Here is a 26711-nt window from a genome sequence, read left to right on the forward strand (position 1 = left end):
ATTTTTTTTTTCTCAGCTTTCTGGGCATTCCTAAGCACAGTCAAGTGGACACAGAAAAATAACTATAACAGCATTTTTCTCCTATCTCTAGTCTGGATTATATTTCTTCTTTGCTATGACAGTACCTGACTCATTCCTTTATTATCACATTTTAACATTTGCTATAGACTTAATGTTTCTGTCTCATCAGTGTTTATATATTGAAGCCCTAATCCCCAGTGTAATGGTGTTTAGAGATGAGGCCTTTGGGAGGAAATTAGGTCTAGATAAGGTCATGAAAATAGAACCCCCATGATGAGATTTGTGCTCTTATAAGAAGAGGAAGAAACCAGGACCTCCTGTTTCCACCATGTGAAGATGCGGCATGAAGACAGCCATCTGAAAACCAGGAGGAAGGCCTTTTCTGATACTGAATTTGCCTCCACCTTAATCTTGGACGTCCCAACCTCAAAAAGGGAGAAATAAAGGTTTGTTCTCTAAGCCACCCATCTAGAGTATTTTGTTATAGCAGCTCAAACTAAGACAACACTGTGCTACTTTTTTTTTCTTTATACATTTAAATCCCCACTTAACTACAAAAATTGCACCTGTTCATATGTTTAGACTTCATATATGGTGCCTGGCCCAGAACTAAGTATTCTGTGAATATTTTTGAATTAATAAATAAATGAATGAACACTGGAAATGCTGTCCTGCAGAAGAGGAAGTTGATTCATTCTCTGTTGCCACAGATGACGTAATGTTGAAAAGTAAGGAGACAGCTACAGTTTTCTAAAAAGAGCAATTACTGGGTATCAAGAGCTATGCAGAGGATATTATCCCTTTTTACAAATGAGTAATTTCAAGTTTAAGAAAGGCTAAACTAAGCTGTTCGTTGTGTCATAGGTAGGAAGTGGAAAGTTTGAAACATAATGCTTACATTCAGATATTAAAAGTCTATGAATGGGTCTTCTTTTCTATGGTACTTCTAGCACACAAGCAAGAATTTTTATAGTAATAAGATTTCTAGGAAATCATTTGTCTTCTTTAGGAAACCTCCAAGGAAAAAAAATGAAAGACCAACAGGAATCAAGTGTTTCTATTTCAATTGTCTTCCAACAAGGTAGTTAAAACAATGTAGAAATCTGTGAGTTTAGATTTAGCAAATTATTTATCCTAAACTAAGGAGGTGTTAGCAAAGTAGGGAGAAAAATCCTACACATTACAGATTTTAAGTTGAAACTTTGGCACTTTGTGCTTCCAGAGGTAGAAGATATGCAGGTAGACTTTACACTTGAACACCAGAAGTATTTTTTCTCCCAAAATATCAACCTTTATCTGATAAATATTGAGGAGAAAATAAGTTTAAGATACAATGAGGGTGAAAAATAGAAACCTCTGATGTCCACATTATACAGGTATCATTTCATCAAGTTATCAACATTTCCAGAGAAAACAACATAGAAAGTTGGATTTCAAACAGAAATAAGCCCTGAGTTAAGAAAATGCTCATTATGAAGTCACTTATAGAATAAAGAAATCAGGATCTTTCATTGAGTCTTATATTTTGGGGGGTTTTATGCACATAAGTGTATTTTTCCAATAAAATATTACTTTCAATATCCAATAATGAATGTCTAATTACTACAGTATAAATTCTGTCAAAGTCATTTAAGCTGCTCAAAGACCAGGGGATACCCAGTGAACTGCCACTTAAAGTATGATGTATGGAACAGCAGGAATGGTATCCCCTAGAAGCTTGTTAGGAATGCAAACTCTTAGATTAGACCCCGGATACACTGAATCCTATTCTGGGGCACCTCATTTAGTTATGGCCTCAATTTTCCTTCCCTTCTGTCTAGATGTTTCTATATTATATAGGTTCTCCCCACAACTGGCAGATTTCTGTACCTGATATTTAAATGAACTCTTTGGAAGAATATGCAATTGATTTTAGTTATAATTAAATGTGGTGGGCTCCAGGGATACTGCATGAAAGGCACATAGATCTCTTTGCATTCTGTAGTTCACAGATTCACTTTTTCAAATGCCTATTTTGAGATCAGATCTGGAGATGTGTATACAACATGCCAACACAAATCGAAAGGTAAAAAAAAAGAATCCAGCATAAATTTTCTTTGGTGTGGTACATGATACTAGGCAGTATTACAGACTGCTTCTGTCTTCAACCTTCTGGAGTTAGCATGAGACTCGGTGTTATGAGGAATCAGGTCACTGCTCTGGCAAGAAATATGATCTGCAGTATGACTCAGAACTCAACAGAAAATGATCCCTCTCACTTTAATCTCTGCAGCTTTGAGCTGGCTATACCATCTGTATCAGTCAAATGTTACTGTGTAACAAACACAGCAAATATAATTTATTAGCTCCTGACTCAGTGAGTAAATGATTTGGACAGGGATCAGTTGAGCCTTGCCTGGGTTCACTCAACCCACTGCAATTAGCTTGTGAATCATAGGAGAGTCGATTGATCCTGGATGGCCTATCTGTGTCTGGCTATTGGCTAGGGCGAATATGCTGCATGCAATTTAGCAGGCTAACTCAAGCTTTTTCACATGGCAAATGGGTTCCAGAAACAGTAAGTCCCAGGGCACAAGCACTTTTCAAGCTTCTGCTTGCATCATGCTTGCTAATGTTTTACTAGCTAAACCAAGTTACAATGCCAAATCCAGATTAAAGGAGTAAAAATAAAGATTTCTCACTTGATAATAGACATTGTAAAATGCTGTGGCATTTTTAAATTTTTTACTCAATTGTTATCTCTCTATTCCAAAATAATGAATAGTTGTTACAAAGTTGTACCTCTTCCTGTGTAAGCACATTTCTGTTCTCAGAAGAGAACCACATGTCAGTGAAACTATTATTGGGCAGAAATGCCATAAGAGCTCTAAGACCATAGAATATTGTGGGGAACAGGTGGCATGATTTTGAGCTAGATCAGGAAAGGGCACTTTGTTATTTACTCTGAAAGTCCACTTCCCTGCTTTTACTCTGGGAAATTTGCATTTGTGAGTGGATTTCTATTTTGACTTGTTTATTTCACTTCTGTTGCTTCAATAAAATCTGCACCTGTTTGTTCTGGCATGGAGAGCAGCTGTCTGATCTGTAGCAATATTTCCCACCTGAGTAGCTGAGCTGTCTCTCAGCGGCAGACACCTTTGTCAGCGTTGGTGGGAAATGAGCATCTTGGCTAATTTGGGTGCTTCCCTTTGGACTTAGTCAAACAGGACAGAACAGGAAGTATTTGACTTCCAAATTCATACTGTGAGAAGTATCCTAAGACACACAGTGGGTGAGAACAAAGTCAAAGAGGAAGTGGGTGGTGCATGATATGAAGAGGAATTAATAATTGATGTGAATTATGAGGTAGATAGAAGAAAATATACCAAGGGACTTTGATTGTGTCACAGTAACCATGTAAATAAAACTTTTGTATTTGATATAATGAAATATACTTGATAATATGTGAATATTTTTTTCTGATTGTTGCTATATACCTGATATATTGATATATCAAATTACCTGATCAACATAACAATGGGGATCATAATTTGGGTTGTTTTTGAGATTTTTCCATGTTATTGCATGTATCAGTAGTTTATTCCTTTTTATTGATGAGTAAATGCTCATATTGTATGAATATCCCACAATTTTTTTTTCCATTATCAACTGAGATTTATGTTCTTTCTAGTTTTTGGCTAATCTGAATAAAATTGCTATGCATAATTATTTATGAATTTTTATATGTAAATTTTAAGTTCTGTCAAGTAAGTAAGTATCTAGGAGTAGGATTTAGGTTATATAAGAAATGTATAACCAACTTTTCAAGAAACTGCCATACTACTTTCCAAAGTGATTGTACAATTTTTCACCTTTAGCAGCTATGTATGAAAGCCTTGCTTGCTCTGTGTCATTAATTATACTTGATGTTGCTACTCTTTTTGATTCTAGTTATTCTACTAAGTATGAATTAGTATCTTATAGCAGTTTTTTTTTTCCTATGAGTGTTTTGGTGTATTTACTTTTGATAGTTTTATATCTGTTACATATATGTTTTTAAAATTTTAATTCTGGTATAGTTAACATATATTAGTTTTATGTTTATAATATAGTGATTCAACAGTTCTCTACATTACTCAGTGCTCATCATGGTAAGTGTACTCTGAACCCTCCTTTTCTATCTCACCAATCCCCTCCCCCCCACCTTCCCTCTGGTAGCCATCTGTTTGTTCTCTATAGTTAAGAGTATGTTTTTTGGTGTGTCTCTTTTTTTTCTTTGTTTATTTTGTTTCTTAAATTCCACAGGTGAGTTAAATCATATGGTATTTGTCTTTCAAAGAGGAAATCAAAAAATACATGGAGACAAATGACCATGAAAACACAGTGGTCCAAAATTTTTGGGATGGAGCAAAAGCTATTCTGATGCAGAAGTTTATAGCAATACAAGCCTACCTCAGGAAGCAAGAAAAAATCTCAAACAAACTGTCTTTCTACTTAAATGAGCTAGAAAAAGAACAAACAAAACCCCAAACCAGTAGAAGGAAGAAAATAATAAAGATTAGATCAGAAATGAATAAAATAGAAAAATAGAAAATAGAAACTAAAAAAAATCAATAAAATTAGGAGCTAGTTCTTTGAAAAGATAACAAAATTGATAACCTTTAGCCCAACTCATCAAAAGAAAAAAAGTAATGAGAGATAAGACTCAAACAATATTCCACCCAACATTTGAAGAAAAGTTAGTACCTATTCTCTCAAACTAGTCTAAAAAATAGAATAGGAAGGAAAGCTTCCAAATTCATTCTATGAGGCCAGAATTACCCTGATACCAAAACCAGGTAAAGACTATCCTAAAAAAAGAGAACTCCAGGCCAGTATCTCTAATGAACATAGGTGTAAAAATCTTCAATAAAATATTAGCAACCTGAATCCAACAATACATCAAAAAAATCATTCACCATGATCAAGTGGGATTTATTCCGGGGAAATAAGAGTAGTTCAATATTTGTAATTCAATCAATGTGATAGATCATATCAATAAAAGAAAGGATAAAAACCATATCATTTCCATAGATGTAGAAAAAGCATTTGACAAAGTGCAGCATCCATTTATGATCTCTCATAGTAGTTTTAATATGCATTTTAATGATCATTAACTATTTTGAGCTTATTTTCATGTAATTAATGGTCATTTTTTTTATTGAGTTGTCTGTCTTCATTTTATTAAGTCGTAAGGTTATAGATTTGCATAAATTGCTTTACCACTTGTAAGAGTGTGTGTGTGTGTATGTATGTGTGTGTATATATATATATATATGTGTGTGTGTGTGTGTGTGTGTGTGTGTGTGTATGTATACAGTCAACCTTAAAATAAAATAGCCATTTAGTTTACTAACAAAATAAGTTTGTTGGCAATAGCAGAGGAATTGCCATTTAAAACATGCAAACTATGGCAAACTATAAGCAAGTCTGGAGAACAAAGGAGTGTTCTTAGAGGAAAGGAAGAAGTTAGGAGAATTCGGTGTTGTGGTAGTTTCTCATTGGCTGAGTTGCAGCATTCTTATTGATTGGGTTGTTTCTGAGCAACGAGAAAATCTTCCTTTTGCTGGGGTAATAAAGTAAGCTTGACAAGTGGTATATGAGTGAGAGATCCCCCTTCAGGACTTTCTGAATCCATTTTGAATGAAGTTTTCCTTTACTCATTTTTGCCATACACACACACACACACACACACACACACACACACACACACACATCCATATATGTGACAAACCTTTTCTAATGATCTTGACTTGCCTTTTCTTCTTTCCTCAATGATGTCATTGGCAGTGTAGAAATTTTAAACTTCAATGGAATTCATCATGTTACTTTTTTAATACTTATTGCTTTTTGTCTCTCAAGAAACCTTTGCATAATACAAGGCTGAAAAATTTTTTCCTGTGCTCTCTTCTACAAGGTTTGCAATTTTAGCTTTTGTGTTTAATTCTATATTGCATTTCAGGTTACTTTTTATGGAGAGTGTGAGGATAGAGTCAAAGTTCTGTCTTTAAACAAATATCCAGTCTTGGAAGAACGCTTTATTGAAAAGACTGTATTTTCACCATTGAAATTTATCAGCACCTTTGCCAAAAATCAATTGGCCATATATGTGCTGATTGTTTCCTCAAGTCTCTATTTTCTTCCACCGCTCTAGCTTCATACCTGTTCTGGCTTCAACAGCTGACACGTTTGGATAATTACAGACTTGAAATCAGCTTAAAAGCTTCCATTTTTTCCTTCTTTTTCATAATTGTGTTGGCTATTGTGCAGTCCGTGAGATACCTTGCTAAATTTGCTTATGCAATCAAGAAGTTTGTTTTTTTATGTTCCTCAGAATATTCTACAGAGTCAATCATGTCATCTGTAAGTACATTAACATATGTCTTCCTGTCCTAACTTCATGTTTCTTTATTACTTTTTCTTTCTTTCTTACATTTCCAGTACCGTAGTTAATAAAAGTGGTGAGAATGAGCAGTATCTTTGCCTTGTTCCTATTTCTAAGGGGGGAAACATTGTCTTCAACCATTAAGGATGATATTAGCTATCGTTTTTTTTTCTTTAAATGCTGTTTAACTAGTTGAAGAGGCTTCTTTCTTTTGCTAGTTTTCTTAAAAATGTTCTCATGAATTGGTGTTGAGTTTGAGATGACTATTTGACTATTCTCTTTAGTTCTGTTATGGTAGTGAGTTACATGGATTGAGTTTTAAATGTTGAACCATCCTTGCATTAGTGCCATCAATTGCATTAGGAAATGATGTGTAATCCTTTTACATATATTGCTGGATTCAATATTATAATATTCTGGATTTAATTTGCTAACATTTTGTTGAGAAAACAGTTTGCAATATTATTTGGAGACTTTTTAGTTTTAGTCTGATGATTTTCTCCTAATGTAATATCTTTGTCAGGTTTTATATTTAAGTTATGTTGGCTTTATAAGATGAGTTGAGAATGTTTCTTCTGCCTCTGGTTTATAAGGAGCTATATTTGCATTTCCCTGATGATAAGTGATGTTGAGTATCTTTTCATGTGTCTGTTGGCCACCTGTATTGTCTTCTTTGGAAAAATGCCTATTCAGTTTCACTGACCATTTTTTAATTGGATTATTTATTTATTTATTGTTTTGGTGTTAAGCGTTGGAAGTTATTTATATATTTTTGGATATTAACCCAATATCAGATATATCATTTGCAAATATCTTCTTCCATTCAGTAAATTGCCTTTTTGCTTTATTGATTCCTTCATGGTGCAAACACTCTTTACTTTGGTGTAATTCCAATAGTTTAATTTCGCTTTTGTTTCTATTGACTAAAAAACCTATCTAGAAAAATGTTTTTATGGCAAAGAAATTACTGCCTATGTTTTCTTCTAGGAGTCTTATGGTTTTAGGTCTCACATTTAAGTCTTTAATCCATTTTGAACTTATTTTTGTGTCTGATATAAGAAAATTGTCCAGTTTTATTCTTTTTTCACTTAGCTGTCCGGTTTTCCAGCATTATTTATTGAAAAGACTATCTTTTCCCCATTGTATATTTTTGCCTTCTTTATTATAGATTGACCATTTAAGCATGGGTTTGTTTTGGAGGATCTCTATTCTATTCTATTGCCTTATGTGTTTGTTTTTGTGCCAGTACCATATTGTTTTGATTACTACAACATGGTAATATATCTTGAAATGTATGACTGTGGTATTTCCAGTTTTGTTCTTCCTCAAGATTGCTTTGGATATTCAGGGTCTTTTGTGGTTCCATAGAAATTTTAGAATTAATATAGTTCTGTGAAAAACGCTATAGGTATTTTGACAGGGATTACATTAAATCTTTACTTCATAGTATACTTCTGGTATTGAAAAAGCTCCCATAACAGCTTTTTATTTCAATATATTTATATCTTTAGATATCAAGTGCATCACTCATAAATAACATATAGTTTACTCTTGCTATTTCACTCTTGACATTTTCTTCATTTTAATCATTCTTTAGTCTGTTTACATTTATTTTTTATTTATTTATTTTAATTTTTTTTCGTTTATTTATTTATTTATTTTTTTGGGACAGAGAGATACAGAGCATGAACGGGGGAGGGGCAGAGAGAGAGGGAGACACAGAATCGGAAACAGGCTCCAGGCTCTGAGCCATCAGCCCAGATCCTGACGCGGGGCTCGAACTCCCGGACCGCGAGATCGTGACCTGGCTGAAGTTGGACGCTTAACCGACTGCGCCACCCAGGCGCCCCAGTCTGTTTACATATAATGTCATTATCTATGTGATTGGGTTTGAGTGTGACTCATTGTTATTTGTTTTCCACTTTTCCATTTTTTTATTCCTCTCTTTCTCCCTTCTTGACTTCTTTTAGTTATCAAATCAAAATCAAATAAAAGCAAAAAGTTATTTTACTTCATTTTATTTTGTCCGTTTCTTGTCTTTTCCTTATTTTATTATTTGCTGTAGGTCTCAAAATTTTCATTCTTATCAAAGGCCATTCAGAGTCCATATTATTTACCACCTCATACTTCTTTCTTCATACCTGACACTGCACATTTCCTACTAAATATTGTCCACTTTAAACAGTATATTTCCATTTATTCACCACTCTTTATTTTTGCTATCATTGTTATCTTTTCCTTGTACATCTATTACAAAGCCTCTCTCACCAATGTTATTCTTATATCTTTTTTTTACTTTATTTATTTATTTATGTATGTATGTATGTATGTATGTATTTATTTATTTATTTATTTATTTATTTATTATTTTGAGAGAAATACAGTGTGAGTAGGCAAGGGTCAGAGAGCGAATCCCAAGCAGGCTCCACACTGCCAGCAAAGAGTCGGGTGCAGGACTTGAACCCATGAAGAAGCCATGAGGTCATGACCTGAGCCAAAACCAAGAGTCTAATGCTTAACCAACTGAGCCATCCATGCACCCCTTTCTTATATCTTTAAACAATCATCTTTAAAAGAAATTACAAGAACAAAAAGGATTTTATATTTATCTGTTTGTAATGTCCTATGTTCTTCATTCCTTCCTTAGAACCGATTTCCTTTCTCTCATAATTTTTTATGGTTATTTATGAGAAGTCAATAATAACTTGGCCTGTAGTTTTCTTATCTTTGTCTGGTTGTGGTATTAGGGCAATGCTTGCCTCATAGGATAAATTAGAAAGTATTCTTTCTGATTTTTCTTCTCAGTGATGTTGTGGAGAATTGGTACAACTTTTCTGATGGTAGAATTTACCAATGAACTCCTTTTGGCCTAATGCTTTCTATTTTGGAAGGTTATTAATTATTGATTCATTTTCTTAATTGATATAGGCCTATTTAAATTGTCTGTTTTTTTCTTTTATCAGCTTCAAAGATTGTGTCTTTCAAGGAATAGGTCCATTTCATCTAAGTTAACAAATTTGTGGACATGGAGTTGTTCATGGTATTCCTTTACTATACTTTTAATGTCCATGTGATCTGTCATAATGTCCCCTCTTTCATTTTTGATATTAATAATTTGTGGCCTCCCTCATTTTTTTCTTAGGTGGTCTGTCTAGTGTCTTGTTGATTTTATTAAACTTTCAAAAAACAACTTTTGGTTGTTTGTGCATTTTCTATTGACTTTCTGTTTTTAATTTCATTGTCTTACGTTGTAATTTGTGTTATTTATTCTGCTTACTTTGGGTCTTATTTACTCTTCTTTTTCTAGTTTCCTAAGATGTAAACTTATTGATTTTACATCTTTTTTTTCTTTTATAATATATACATTTAATGCTACAAATATCCATCAAAACACTACATTTGCTGCATTCCATAAATTCTGATAAGTTGTGTTTTCCATTTCATTTAACTCAAAGTGTTTTTAAATTTCTCTTGAGATTTCTTCTTTGATCTATGTGTTACTTAGAAGTATGTTGTTTATTCTCTCAAGGATTTTGGAATCTTCCAGCTATCTTTCTATTACTGATTTCAAGTTTAAATACATTGTGTCCTTACAGCAGACATTGTATGATTTCTGATATTTTAAATTTGTTATTATGTATACATTTATAAAAGTATGTTTTGTTTTGGTGAATGTGCCATGTGAATTTGAGAATAATGTGTACTCTACTGTTGGATGATGTAATCTGTACATGTCAGTTATATCTCACTGATTGATGGTACTGTTCTGTCAACTATATTCTTACTGATTTTCTTCCTGTTCGATCTACCAATTTCTGATAGAAGATTGTTGAAATTCCAAGCTATAATAATGGATTTATCTATTTGTCCATGTAGTTTCATTAATTTTTACTTCATGTATTTTGACACTTTTAGGTACATATAAATTAAAAGTTGTTATGTCTTTTTGGATAACTGACCTCTTACTCATTAGGTAATACCTCTCATTATCCTTGATAGCTTTTCATGTCTGAACTCTGCTGTATCTGAGTTTAATACAGCTACTCTTGATTTCTTTGATTAGTTGTTAACATAATATATTTTTCTCAGTTCGTTTATTTTTTTAACCTATAAGTGTCTTTATGTTTAAAGTATGTTTTTTTGTGGGGTGCCTGAGTAGCTCAGTCAGTTAAGCATCCAACTGCTGATTTCAGCTCAGGTCATGATCTTATGGTTCATGGAAGAGAGACTGCTTGAGATGTTCTTTTTCTTTCTTTTCTTTCTTTTCTTTCTTTCTTTCTTTCTTTCTTTCTTTCTTTCTTTCTTTCTTTCTTTCTTTCTTTCTTTCTCTCTCTCTCTCTCTCTCTCTCTCTCTCTCTCTCTTTCTTTCTTTCTTTCTTTCTTTCTTTCTTTCTTCTCCCCTCTCTGCCCTTCCCCCACTCACAGTCTCTCAAAATAAATAAAATAAACTTTAAAAAGTAAAAATAAAATAAAGTAGGTTTCTTGTATGCAACATGTTATTAGGTCTTACTTTCTGGTACACTCTGAAGATCTTTGTCTTTTAATTGGTACATTTAGACCACTGACATTCAGGTGATCATTGGTATAGCTGGATTAATATCCACCGTATTTTTTTACTTTTACATTAGTTGCTTTTGTTATTTAGTTTCTATTTTTGTCTTTTATTCTTTCTCTGCCTTCTTTGGTTTTAATTGAGCATTTTATATAATTCAATTGTCTTTTCCTTGTTAGCATATCAGTTGCATTTCTTTTTACCTTTTTTACTTTTAGTGGCTGCCATAGAGTTTGCAATGTATACCTACAACTAATCTAAGTCCCCTTTCAAATAACACTATATCCCTTCATGGGTCATGTGAGTATTGTATAATAACCAAATAATCCAAATTCCTCCCTTTTATCCCTTGTTTTATTAATGTCATTAATTTCACTTATGTATAAGTGTGTATGTATACACACACTCTTATATTCAAGTATTATATATATAGTTTTTGAACAAACTGTTTTCTGTTTTTTAAGAATAAGAAAACAATAAGTTTCCTTTTTTTTTTCATTTATTCCTTCTTTAATTCTCTTTATGTAGATCTGAGTTTCTTATCTATATCATTTTATTTCTCTCTAAAGAACTTCTAACATTTCTTGAAAGGCATTCTTGGGAGCAAATTTTTTAAATTTTTGTTTGAGAAAATCTTTGTTTTTTTTTTTATTTTGAAGGATAATTTTACAGGGTATAGAGTTCTTGCTTGGTGTTGTTTTGTTTTGTTTTGTTTTGTTTTGTTTTTCTCTGTCAGCATTAAAGTATTTCACCTCACTTTCTTCTTGCTTGCATGGGTTTTCAGGAGAAGTTTGATTTAATTCTATCTTTGCTCATGTATACGTAAGGTGTATATCTTACCTGTCTTCTTCCAGGATTGATTCTTTTTTGTTTTAAACCTATAGTTTATAAACCTATATATAGTTTATAAACTATATATATATAGTTTATAAACCTATAGTTTAATATCTGATATTAATTTAGGGGGAATTTTTGGTCATTATTGTTTTAAACTTTTCTTCTGTTTCTCTATTTCCTCTCCTTAGAGCATTCTCTTGATGTGTATGGTGCACTTTTTGTAGTTGTCCCAGAGCTCTTCAGTAGTCAATTGTGGCTTTGGTCCTTTTCATAATTGTTTTTTTTTTTTTTTTTTCTCTTTGCTTTTCAGTTTTGGCAGTTCCTATTGATATATCCTCAAGATCATAGATTCTTTCTTCAGCTCTGTCCAATCTACTAATAAGCCTATCAAAGGCATTCTTCCTGTTAGTGTTTTTTTTTTATCTCTAGCATTTCTTTTTGGTTTTTTCTTATAGTTTCCATCACTCTTTTTACATTGTTCATCAGTTATAGCATACTGTCTACTTAATCCATTAGAGCCATTAGCATATTATTTATAGTTGTTTTAAATTTCTGGTCTAATAATTTTAACATCCCTGCTATATCTAAATCTGCTCTGACACTTGCTCTATCTCTTTAGATTATGTTTTTTTGTTTGTTTGTTTTGTTTTTTGCCTTTTAGTGTACCTTGTAATTTATTTTCTTGATAGCTGGACATGATGTACTGGGTAAAAGGAACTACTATAAATAAACCTTTAGGAATATGGTTGTGAGGTGTGGGAGGAGTGAGAGCATTCCCTAGTTCTATGATTAGGTCTCAGTATTTCAGTGAGCTTTTGCCTCTGGACTGTGGACTTCATAAGTGCTCCTCATTTGTTTTTCACCCCCCTTAGGTGGGATTGGATCAGTAGAGTGGGCTGTATTTGGATACTTTCCTTCTCCCATGTGAAATACTAGAGCCAAATGGAGTTAATTATGTCCCTTTCCCCACGTCAATTAGGCTCTGATAATATCCCAGCAGGTTAGGCTCTAGTTAACTAGTTTGCCTGTAGGGCCCGGGTTGTTAAGAGTAGAGTGCTCTGGTATATTTCAAAATGATTTCATTTCCCCTTTCCCTACCAGACGCAGGAGATTTTTCTGATATTCACTGTGAGAATATGTGACCAATTCTCCAAACTCATAAGAGTATGGAGGCTCCCCTATGACTGAGTTTCCCTAGATATTTAATCATTCAAATTTGTTTTTGTTGAATCTCTAGCAGTTTGTCAATTATTCAGTGTTTTCTTACTCTAGTACTGGTTCCTGCAGAGGTTTCTGCCTGTGAATTTTTGTTCTGTCCCAATGAAAATGTAGAATGCTTCATTCAGAGTGTCAACTTGCTCAAAAACTACATTCAAAAAATTATAATTGTTCAGTTCTGTTAGATAAAATGCTTTGGCTATTTTAGTACAGAGATAGCATATACCATAATCGTAATTAAAATATTGTTTTCTTAAAATGGGATTTACTACATTTTTTTCCCTTTCGTGTTTTCTCTGGTGGTTTCATGACAAGAACTGAAATTAAGATAAATGTGGATTAATTTAAAGAATATTGATTTTCCCACTATTAACCCATTTATGTAATATACCTGAAAGGGTATACTAACATTTTCTGGCAAAGATACTCAGAGTTTTATCCTTACAGAAGGCCTGTACTTCCTCTCAAAGATGTAATAAATATTTTCCCCTATGTTTTGCCATCATTATGGGATCTGCATATATATATATAAAATGTAATGTATATATATATATTATAAATATATATATAATATTTTTATATATCATATATAAATATATAATATACACACATGCTACATATTGAAGCCAATATTGTATACAGATGACTAATAAATTATATATTAAGAAATAAAGTCAATTTATTCCACTCCAAAAAATAGAAATAGCAATAACATTTATAAAACTTGGACCATATGTGGTAGATATTAAAATGGATGCAGAGACTGTGTCTTCTATAAGGTTATACATCTCCTAAGTAGTCAATAATGAATTTAAGTCTATTAAATCCCCAAAGCTCTATGTTTTATGGGTTAAAGCCAATTAGAAACCATAAAAGATTGCATGGTCATGAAAAAAAACAAAATCCTTCTCAATTACCTGCTGTTATCATAAAACAAGAACATACTGGGTGGCTTCATAGCACTAAGTCATTTTGGCTTAGTACTGATTCCCAAGCCACATTAATTCTAATAATATTTGGAATGAAAATGATAAATAAGCATCATAAAGTAATTTCAAAGATTAGGATTATTTTATAATAATTCGATCACAAACAGGTTGAAGTGGTTAGTTGTTTAATTTTTTTCTTTTCTTTCCTTTTCTTTTCTTTTATTTTTTTATATATGAAATTTATTAGTTGTTTAATTTCTACTGTCATCCTCAACAGAGCCAGGTATTATTCTATACTACACTTCTCTAGGTGATGAAGCAGGCATTTACCAAAGAATTAGCCTCATGAAAAAAAGATTTACCTACTTTATTTGCATTGCCAATATTACATTTATCAGTCCTATTACATCATGGAAATGGTTTAGTTCTCAACTAAGAAATCAAAAAGAATTGTAGTTTCCTTTCTTTTTCTTTTCTTTTCTTTTCTTTTCTTTTCTTTTCTTTTCTTTTCTTTTCTTTTCTTTTCTTTTCAGCAAGACACTGAAATATCTTATTTTAGCTTTCAGAGTGGCAATTAACTTACTCAAAGTTAACATTTTGACACACGAACTTTTTTCCATAGTACCTGAAATAAGAGTGAACAAAACAGCCCTTCTCTCCATAATTGCCTTGTAATTACATTGCAAACTTTAAGCATTTACATTTCATCAGCTACAGAGGTAATTACATAATCCTGAATGTCCCTTAAATTCCACCTGTTTTGCTTCTTCTTTTGTTACAATTTAATCTCAAAGCCATTGCTCAAAAAGGATAAAAAAGAAAAAAAGATGGCCCAATACCATTTTTCCCCACTTTCTGAATTACGTTTTTTTAATCATTTTCTTGGTATTAATTTTTGAATTTTTTTTCACATCAATTTGTTAATGAGGTTAGTAACGACAAGATTAGGAGAATACTATCTTTCTGGATTTGGGGGGGGTTTGAATCATTACTGTATCGTTCAGATAGATTTATTCTAGCATATATTTATTTTAGTAGAGGTGTTCTTGTTTAGTTTATTTTTGTTGCATTGGTCATGGTCATCTGGGTTTCCCACCAGGGCCAGATTCCTGGGCATGCAGTCTATGTAGTCTCACAGGGCCCATGCTTGGGTTACTGCTCTGCTGTTGTTGTCTTAAAATTCTTAATACTTTTTAGACAGGGAGTCTGCACTTCCATTTTTCACTGGACCTCAAAAATTATGTGGCCAGCTTTGTCACACACACAACACACACACACACACACACACACACACACACACATTTACACATACATCATCTTAATTATCTTAACTTTGCTATAACGAATTACTGGAGATTGGGTGGCTTAAACAACAAACACTTGTTTCTCACAGTTCTGGAGATGGGAAAGTTCAGAATAATAGTGTCAGAAGATTTGGTGTCTGGTGAAGCCCTCCTTGGTTTGTATATGGCCACCTTCTTGCTATATCCTCCCATAGTAGAGAGATTGCTCATGTCTTTAGGTCTCTTTTTATAAGGTCACTAATCTCATTCATGAAGGTGGGGTCCTCATGACCTAATTACTTTCCAAGTGCCTCAAATTATCATTATAGTTGGGGGTTAGGGCTTCAACATATGAATTTTTGGAGAACACAAATATTCATTCCATAGCACATCCACAAAATGGTATATGCTATGCTATGGTGTTTAAGGCATGAATCTTAGCATTGATTAAATTAAATTAAGCTAATTTGTGTTGCTCTAAAAGCTCTATTGTGGAATAACAAATGAAAATTTCAGACAAATAAATGACTTGCTAGCCCACGCTCTTCATGCTGCTCTGAGAAGGAAGGAAACTAAAAGGAAAGAAGGAAAGAACTAAAGAAAAGCAAGAAAGCTAACTGGTTGATTTAATTTGGTACAACTTACTCATATAGATAAGTGAACTGAGCCCAAACTCAGTCAACAGTGTAAGTGAGCCCACTGGGTTTTTACATATGGTTTTAGTGTTCATATCAAGGCCTAAAATATCTTTGATTTTTACTCTAAGTCACCTGATAAGAAACCTTCTCCTTTATTCTGTGTTCACATGATAATTCAGTGAATTCAAAAGCTTCCTGTATTTTTTATGAGAGATCCTTATGTTTTTACAGAGAAGTACAAACAAAAATTGTTTACTTTGTATTTCTATATTATATTCAATTATACTGATATCATTGCATAAGTGCCAAGACTGAGATGTTGCACAGGCAAGTTTCTATATTTTTTTGCCTTTCTTTGTGTCTACTACTATCTTGACACTTATTCTACATCCGAAATACATGACCCAAGTTTCCCTCTTTACAGGTTCCTGCAAAAGTTGTGGTGAGTAGAAGAGAGGATGCATGTCCAAACTTTTAGGATTAAACTTCGTAACCTCTGCATAACCCTGCTTTATCTTGTGTGATGTAAATAACTTACAGAAAGAGTCTATACTTGTAAAATAGTAACTGACCATAATCTTGCCTTCTATACTTGTGAGGAAGATCAGTACCTTTCCTTTGTGTACCTCTAATACCTTATAGAGTTGGAATATGATAGAAAGAAAGGTAAGGCTAGTCTGGCTCACAGAATTTTAAGATATTCTATTGATTCAGTGGCATGTGTCACCAAAATGGATAAAAAATTATTGTTCTGTGTTTTAAGGCTGACTCAAAAAGTGGAAAATTTTCCTGAAACAACCTAAGATAGGCCCCTTTATATGTATTATATTATTTTCTACAATATCTTCCCATTTTTAATCACATTATCATAGCAAAATAACCATAATGCCCTTTTGGGAAACTTCCAGCATCTGATGCTCTATTTTATTAAAAAACAAAAGAACACGTGCAAAAATCCTGATGATCATTTACTTTATAAGATCACCCATTTATTTTTATTTATTTTAATTTCTTTTTATAACTTAGGTCTGCTCCCAGGCAAAATAGAATAATAGAGCTGAATTTACCAATCTTCCATTTCCCTCTCCCACTGAGAGAGAAAGAGAGACAGAGAGAGAGAGAGAGAAAGACAAAGAGAGAGAAAGAGGAAGAGGAAGAGAGAGAAGATAAAACTGATTTATAAACACTGGAGGTCAGTCAACAAAAGAGAATGACACCCCCTCCAGATGTGATAAAGAAGATACATGATTGTCCCAGGTTAGTGTCCAGAAATTGTTTCTAGGCCAAAGCACAATGAGGAATAATTTAGGAGAATATTTGTTATTCTAGAGCTGAGGGAATTGATTTGAGTATCTGTAGAGGTAAAGTTAAAATTCTGAGGACAAAGTACTACGGAGAGAAGTGGAGAGAGAAAATCCCAGAAACGCAGACTACTTGAGCATATTTATCAGTACATACTTGTGAGGAAACTACCCAAGTCCAGGGAAAGAACCAGTTGAACATATTAAAGAGTTTTCAGCACTCACACAAGGCTGGGAGTAGTGTCTGTTACATCCAGCCAGATTACAAAACCTCATGATTGATAGACTACTGGAGAAATTCCCAGAGGGATCTTGCCTTAGTAGTGGAGAATATTTCATTCTAGACTAAATGCTGCTCAGATCCTGCCTAATCTTAAAAAGAAAACTCCAAAGAGATCAAGCATCCCAGAACAAAGATTAACATTGCTTTTAAAAATATAATATCTAGTATTGAACAAAGTGAAACTCACAATGTCTAGCATCCACTCAAAGATTCCCAGGTATGCAAGTAAATATGAATCATGATGGAAAAAATACCAAAACTATTTCAAATCTGTGTTAATTAGAATTAGCAGAAATATATGAAATAGTTATTAGCTATATATTCCATAACTTAAAAAAAAATTAATAGGAGCGGCGCCTGGGTGGCTCAGTTGGTTGAGTGTCTGACTCTTAATTTCAGCTCAGTTCATGGTCTCACAGTTCATGAGTTTGAGCCCCACATTGGGCTCTGAGCTGACTGTGGAGCCGGCTTAGGATTCTCTCTCTCTCTCTCTCTCTCTCTCTCTCTCTCTCTCTCTCTCTCTCTCTCTCTCTCCCCTCCCTCTCTCCCTCCCTCCCTCCCCTCTCTTTCTCTCTGCCCCTCTCTACACTCTCTCCCTTTCTCTCTGAAAATAAATAAACTGATTAAAAAAATTAAGCAGACATATGGAAAATATAAAAAAAGGCCCAGTCAAACTTTTAGAAATGAAAAGCCAGTGTGAGATAAACAATGTGCTAAGTGGGATTAATGATATATTACACATTGCAGAATAAAAGATTAGTAAATTTGGAGATATGACAATAGAAATTATCCAAAATGTAACGCATGGAGAAAAAAAATTTAAATGAAAAGAACATCAGTAAACTATGTGCCAACTTTAATTAGTCTATTATACATTTAATTGGAGTCTCTGAAAGAGTGGGCACAAAAACATTTGAGGACAAATGGCCAAAAATATTTTAAATGGTATGAAAGCTATAAACCCAGAGATGCAAGATGTTTAATGAACCTCAAGCACAAGAAACATGAAGAAAACTACACCAATACACATTGTGATGTTTAATTTTTATCTGCCAACTAGATTAGACCATGGAGTATCCAGATATTTGGTCATACATTATTCTGGGTGTTTTTAGAAGGGTATTTTTGGGTAAGATTAACATTTAAATTGTAGTCTAAGCAAAGCAGATTGTCTTCCCTAATGTATGTGGGTCTTCTTAATCAGTTGAAGTCCTTAATGGAATAAAAAAAGGCTGATTCTACTCTCAAATAAAAGAGAATTCTTCCTTCCTGACTGCCTTCTAACTAGAACATTGGCTTTTTCATGTCTTTGAACTCAAACTGATACATTGGCTCTTCCTGGGTCTCCACTGGCCTTTGGACAAGAACCATTGGCTCTCCTGGGTCTCTAGCTTGCTCAATCACCCTGCAGATATTGGGACTTGTCACCCTCTACAATCATGTGAGCCAGTTTCTCATAATTATCTTTTTCTGTTTCTCTGGAGAACCCTCATTAATAGACTATGATCAAGTTGTCTAAAACCAATAATAAAAAGAAAATTGTAAAAACAGCCAGAGATAAAGGACATGTTACAGAGAGAGAAGCAAAAAGAAGACAGAATATTTTTGGCAGAATATCCAAACAAGAAGACAGTAGAGCAACATCTTTCAATATTTAAGCCTAGATTTCTATACCTCTTGAAAATGTATTTCAAAATAAGGCCAAAATAAAAACTCTTTAAACCACACAAAAGTTGAAATAATTAATTTCCACAAGATACATATTACAAGAGATACTAAAGGAGGTAATTCAGGCAGAAGGAAAATGATGCCATATGGAAATAGGGACCAGCACAAAGCAATTAAAAGCACCAGAAATGGTAGCTGCATGGATTGGAAGAACAACTAGAATCATAAAAAATGAAAATTAAACTTTGATTTCTGATTATATTCTCCTAGGAGTCTTACCCAGAATGGGAAATGTCTTTTCCATCTTTATAATTCTCCTTACGTATACAGTATGGTCCTCTCAGGGACATTTATCCTAATTTTCTTAATTTGGAAAGATTCCTGACTTCATAAATCTATATACTTCTTGTTTAGCTCAAATTGATTTAGCTCTGATAGCCACTTCTGTTTCTAAAATGGATATTATTGACTTTTTCTTTAGAAGAAGAAACCTATCACATACTGGGTTCAAAGCTCACATATTTTCTTTTATGGCTCTTGGGATGTTCAAGTGTGTCCTTATCACTCAAATGGCTTTTCATGACATGATGTGGCAAACTGCTTTAGGGGACCCACCCTTCATGAGTGAGTCATCAGGTCTTCCAACAGCTTGCAGTAGGGTCTTGGACTAGAGGATAACTGTCTTCTGTGTCCCATACCACCAAATTTTGCATTTCCTCATCTGTAAAGCTGAGGAAATTAACCACTTATTCTGTGAAGTACAAGCTCTTCTAAAGTTCTCCCATGAGAAGCCTATATATATGATGTGGTTTTGTTGGTCCCAGATATTATTATTGCCTATTATCATTCTGACTTCTACCTATGTTCTTATCTTTCTTACTGTCCTACAAACACATGAAGTCTCAGAAAGAGAGAGGCAAGACCTTGGCCACATACTTCTCCTACCTGAGTGTGATGGTATTCCAGTGTGACCAGAACATTTTATCTATGTGACTCCCAGCTTCTTCTGAAACTCAGAACAAGGCAAGGCCATCTCTGTGTTTGATAGCATATTTTATACCCATGCTGAGGCTCCTTGTAAACATTCTGAAGAATGCAGTAGTGGGGGTTCTGAGCAAGATTTTATGTAAGTAAACTCTGAAAGTTAAATACCAGATTGCTGTAACTTTGAAAATAAATGTGCCCCAGAACAGAGTGCTTTTCCAAGCATTGCAATGCCCTAATATTCACACAGTACTGGCAAACTGAGAATTGGGGAAAATAATTAGATATTTGTACATATTATAATGCTTAATTATAAATATATGGTCTGAAAAATTCCCTCTCTTTCTATGATAAAAAAGTTACCAAACACATTTTAAATGTTACACGGAAATTTAAAAATATAATTTCTAAAATATTCTATGAAAGATGGTATTTGAGAAATAGTAGCAACACTTCAAAACTTTTGAGTCACAAGGTTTACTTTGAAACAAGAGAACAATGTCTAATACTCAGGGACTGAATTGTCTCACAGGTATAGAAACAATTTATATTGAATCTATAAGCTATAGCTTATCTTGTTAATATAATGATTAAAATTTAACATATCGTGGTAACTAAAAGATGGACATAAATTTTTTAACATTCCTTCCATGGAGAGATAGGGTCTATTTTTCTCCCTTTGAATTTTCTTAAATGTTTATTTATATTTGAGAGAGAGAGAGAGAGAGTGCAAGCAGGGCAGGGGCAGAGAGAGGGGGACAAAGGATCCAATGTGGGATCTGCACTGACAGCAGCAAGGCTGATGAGGGGCTCAAACTCTCAAACTGAGAGATCATGACCTGAGCTTAAGTCAGACGATCAACCAACTGAACCACCCAAGTGCCCCTATTTTTCTCCCTTTGAACTATACCGGCCTATAACTGCTTTGACCAGTAGAGTATGGCATATGTGATGCTATGCCATTGCCAACCTTACAGGACAGTCAACTTCCATCTTGGTGTCTGGAAGACCTGAGCTGCCATATAACTAATTTGACCCTCACACCTCCTGCTAAAGAGAGCACATTAAAAGGACACATGGGGAGAGCAAGGAAGATCCAGCCAATCTGGGCAAGCAAAATTTTGAATAAAGTCATCTTGGACCCTCCAGAGTAGCATAACTACTAGCTGAGTACCATCAAGTAACCTCAGTTGATGGCACATGAAACAGAAAAAAATTACCTAGCTAAACTTCCTGGATTTCTGACATACAAAATTGAGCTAATTTAATAAATATTTAATAAAACATTTAATAAAATGTTTGCTATTTTAAGGCAAAATTTGAAAAACAAAAAGGAATAAAGGGAGGTTATTAAAAAAATAGGGAAAAAAGATAGAAAAAAAGGGACTCTCTTCAGCTCAAGATTGTTTCATCATTTCTGCTATACCATTGAGTAAAATTATCTAGAAAGGCTATTCCCTATGATACCATTGCCTAACAAACCTGCCTTAGAAACATTTGATGCTCCAGGGAGAGGGAGCTTTAACATACCATATTCTTTTTTTTTTTTATATGAAATTTATTGACAAATTAGTTTCCATACAACACCCAGTGCTCATCCCAAAAGGTGCCCTCCTCAATACCCATCACCCACCCTCTCCTCCCTCCCACCCCCCATCAACCCTCAGTTTGTTCTCAGTTTTTAACAGTCTCTTATGCTTTGGCTCTCTCCCACTCTAACCTGTTTTTTTTTTTTCCTTCCCCTCCCCCATGGGTTCCTGTTAATTTCTCAGGGTCCACATAAGAGTGAAACCATATGGTATCTGTCTTTCTCTGTATGTAACATACCATATTCTAATGGCCAGGGCCCAAGCTTTATATGTCACACTTATAGAAAAGTAATAGATTCAAATTACTTTTGTGTGACAGAAAAGCAGGTAAATTCTGTCCAGCAGAAAAGATAATCCCAAAGATTATGGTTTGATTGGACTGTAGACGATTAACAAGTTTTGTGTTTAACTGAACAATCTTATCTCAGCAGTCTTTTCCTTATTGATTAAATGTGTCCGTTTCTTCCTCCTTGGAAGTACCTTTACTATTCTCTTTAAGTTAAATTAATCTCTGATAAGTACACATCTTAAAATTTTAAATGTAAATTCTCTTCTCAGTCTCCTAAAACCTGCTCTTCCAATCTCTACCTCCTTGACTACCATGCAGAGTATGGATGCTATTATTGTGTTTTATTTTTATTATTTTCCAAAATAAAAAAAAACAGATTTTTTTTGTTCATTCATGTGGAAAATTCAAAGTATAAGAAGTTTCAAAGTTTCTTAAACTGTAGCACTCAGTGTAAAATGAAAACATATTTTAGAGATTTTCCTAGGTATCTATCTACAAAAACATCATTATAACTATTGTCATGAAATATTTTATTCATTCACATTTTGACTTTTTTCTCTGTAAATGAACATACATATGTGTCATTCATTTTTTTTTTATGTCTTCATAGGATGTTTATGATAACATGTGTTGTATTAGACTCTTCTTTTGTGGATGAACATTTAGCTTGTGTCCAAGTTTTGTTTGATAAATACTAAACATACTTGTGATACAATTTTATATGATATATCAGTGATCTTATAGGGATAATTCTTTAGAAGTAAAAAATTCTGGATCTAAATTTTGATTCATATTAAGAAACTATTATCTAGGTATATTTTACCAATTGACACATTCTCACCAACAGGATATGAAAATGCTCATCTCCCCAAGCACTTGTCAAAATTGTAGTTACTAAGATTAATTTAGTCATTACTAAATAGATATAATTATTTTTATTTGAGTGATGCTGATTAAGAGCGATTTTGATTCTTCTTTTAAAAATGTTTTTGGGCATCAATATTTCTTCTGCAGAGTCTGTTTAAAACATATGTGTTTCTCTTTGGATATGTAGATATTAAGGGATCTAACATGTGTCTGGTATATATCTATGTATCTACATCTGCATATATCTATAGCTGTTACCATCTATCTGTATATTTCATCTTTCTCTGCCTCTATTCCCTATTTGTTTTATTTTAGAGAGAGAGAGAGCACACAAGCAGAGGAGAGGGGCAGAGGGAGAGAAAGGGAATCTTAAATTCTCAGCACCAAGCCTGACATGGGGCGTGATCCCATGACCCCAGGATCATGACCTGAGCTGAAATCAAGGGTCAGATGTTCAACTGAGCCACCCACATGCCCCATTTTTCTTGTGTTTTTGATTTTAGCCATTTTGACAACTGTGAGGTGACAATTCATTATGGTTTTTATTTGCATTTCCATGATGATGAGTGATATTGAACATTTTTTCGTGTGTCTGTTGGCCATGTGTATGTCTCCCTTGGAGAAATGTCTGTTCATGTCTTCTATTTTTTAATTGGATTCTTTGTTGTTTGGAGTATTGAGTTGTGTAAGTTCTTTATAAGTTTTGGATACTAATCCTTTATCATATATATCATCATAATATATTCTCCCATTCATTAGGGTGTATTTTAGTTTTGTTGATTGTTTGATTGTTTCCTTAACTGGACAAAAGCCTTTTATTTTGATATAGTCCTGATAATTTTTTTTATTTTTGCTTTTTTTCCCTTCATGAGAAATATCTAGAAAAAAATTGTTATGGCCAATATTAGAGAAATTATTGCCTGTGTTCCCTTCTAGGATTTTTATGGTTTCAGGACTTACATTTAGGTTTTTAACCCACTTTGAGTTTATTTCTGTGTATGGTGTAATAAAGGTCCAGTTTCATGCTTTATATGTAGTTGTCCAGTTTTCCCAACACGATTTGTTCAAGAGACTTTTTCTTATTGCATGTTCTTGCCTGCTTTGTTGAAGATTAATTGACTATGTAATTATTGGTTTATTTCTGAGCTTTCTATTCTGTTCTATTGATGTATGTGTCTATCTTTGTGCCAATACCATACTGCTTTGATTGCTACAGCTTTGTAATAAATCTTGAAGTCTGAGGTTGTGATACCTCCAGTTTTGATCTTCTTTTTAAAGATTGCTTTGGCTATTCAGGGTCTCTTGTAGTTCCATACAAAATTTAAGATTTTTTTCAAGTTCTGTCACAAATGCTTATTGGTATATTGATAAGGATTGTATTAAATCTGTAGATTGCTTTGGATAGCATGGACATTTTAACAATATTTGTTCTTCCAACCCATGAACATGGAGTAGCTTTCCATTTCGTGCCATCTTCAATTTCTTTTGTCAGTGTTTTATAGATTTCAGAGTACAAGTCTTTCACTTTTTAGTTAAGTTTCTTCCTAGGTATACTATTCTTTTTGTCGCGATCGTAAATGGGATTTTCTTAATTTCTTTCTGCTACTCATTACTAGTATATAGAAATGCGATGGATTTCTGTATCTTAATCTTGTATCTTGCAACTTTACTTAATTCATTATTAGTTCTAGTAGCTTTTTGATTTGTCTTTAGAGTAGTCTATGTGTAGTATGTCATCTGCAAATAGTGAAAGTTTTACTTCTTTACTGATTTGGATGTCATTTATGTATGTATGTATGTATGTATGTATGTATGTATGTATGTATGCATGCATGCATGTCTGATGGCTGTGGCTAGAACTCCTAACACTATCTTGAATAAAAGTGGTGAAAGTGGACATCCTTGTCTTGTTGCTGACCTTCTCAGAAAAGCTCTTCGTTTTTCACCATTAAGTATTATGTTAGTTGTGGATTTTTTCATATAAAGCCTTATTATGTTGAAGTATGTTTCCTGTAAAATTTTGTTGAGATTTTTTGTATCTATGTTCATTGGAGACATTGGTCTGTAGTAGTTTGCTTTTTAGTAGTATCTTTATCTGGTTTTGGTATCAGAGTAATTCTGGCCCCCTAGAGCAAATTTGGAAGCAATTCTTCTTCCATTCTTTGCAATTGCTTGAAAAGAAGGGGCATTAACTCTTCAAATGTTTCATAGAATTCACCAGTAAAGCCATCTGGTCCTGGACTTATGTTTGTTGGGAATTGTTTACTGAGTCAATTTCATTGCTGGTAATCAGCATGTTCAATTTTTTTTTATTTCTTTCTGGTTGAATGTTGGAGGTTATATATTTGTAGGAATTTTCTATTTCTTCTAAGTTGTTCAATTTATTGACATAATTTTGCATAATATTCTTTTGTAATGCTTTGTATCTCTGTGGTGTTTGTTGTGTTTTCTCCTTCATTTCTGATTTTGTTTATTTGAGTCCATTTTCCCCACTTTTTTTTTGTTGAGTCTGGCTAAAGGTTTATCAATTATTTTGATCTTTTCAAAGAACCAGCTCCTAGTTTCATTAATTTGTTTTATTCTTTTTCTTTTTTAATTTGTGTTTCATGTATTTCTGCTCTAAGCTTCATTATTTCCTTACTTCTACTGTTGTTGGGTTTTGCTTCTTTTTCTTTTTTTTTTAAGTTCCTTTAAGTGTAAGTGTAGGTTGTTTATATGTTATCTTTCTTGCTTCTTGAGGTAGTCCTTTATTGCTTTAAACTTCTGTCTTAGCACAGCTCTTGCTGCATCCCAAAGATATTAGACCATTGTGTTTTCATTTTTCTCTCCATGTATTTTTTTTATTTCTTCTTTGATGTCTTGGTTGACGTTAGTAGCAAGCTATTTAACCTCCAGTACTTGTGTTGGTTCCAGATTTTTTCTTGTGGTTGATTTCTAGTTTCATAATATTGAGGTGAGGAAAGATGCATGTTATAGCTTGAATCTTTTTGAATTTGTTGAGATATGTTTTGTAGTCTATCATGTGATCTACTCTGGATAATGTTTCATGTACACTTGAAAAGAATGTGTATTCTGCTGTTTTAGGATAGAATGTTCTGTATATATCTGCTAGATCCATCTGGTCCAATGAGTCATTCAAAGCCACTGTTTCCTTGTTGACTTTCTATTTGGATGATCTATGCATTGATGTAAGTGGAATGTTAAAATTCCTTATACTCATTGTATTACTATTAATTTCACCTTTTTGTTTTTAATATGTGCTTTCTGTTTTGGGTGCTCTCATGTTGAGTGCCTAAATATGTACAATTGTTATATCATCTTGCTGATTTTTTTTTTATGATTGTATAATGTCCTTCTTTGTTTCTTATTAGTCTTTGTTTTAAAGTTCATTTTGTCCAAGGTAAGTATTGCTACCGCCAGCTTTCTCTTCACTTCCATTCGCAAGATAAATTCTTTTCCATCCCTTCACTTTCAATATGCGTGTGTCTTTAGGTCTGATATAAGTCCCCTGTAGACAGCATATAGAAGGGCATTGCTTTTTTATCCATTCTGTCACCCTATTTCTTTTGATTGGAACATTTAGTTCATTTACATTCAAAGTGATTATTGATGAGTATGTTCATATTGCCATTTTGTTACTTGTTTTATGGTTGTTTTTATAGTTCTTTGTTCCTTTCTTTTCTCTCTACTCTCACAGTTTGCTGGCTTTCTTTAGTGATATACTTGGATTTATTTTCTTTATTTTTTTTTGCATATCTATTACCAGTTTTTTGATTTGTACTTACCATTAGGTTTTTATATAACATTGGGTGCATATCATAGTCTATATTAAATTGTTAGTTACTTAAC

Source organism: Felis catus, chromosome D1 (assembly GCF_018350175.1).
Source record: "Felis catus isolate Fca126 chromosome D1, F.catus_Fca126_mat1.0, whole genome shotgun sequence".
Taxonomy (NCBI): domain Eukaryota; kingdom Metazoa; phylum Chordata; class Mammalia; order Carnivora; family Felidae; genus Felis; species Felis catus.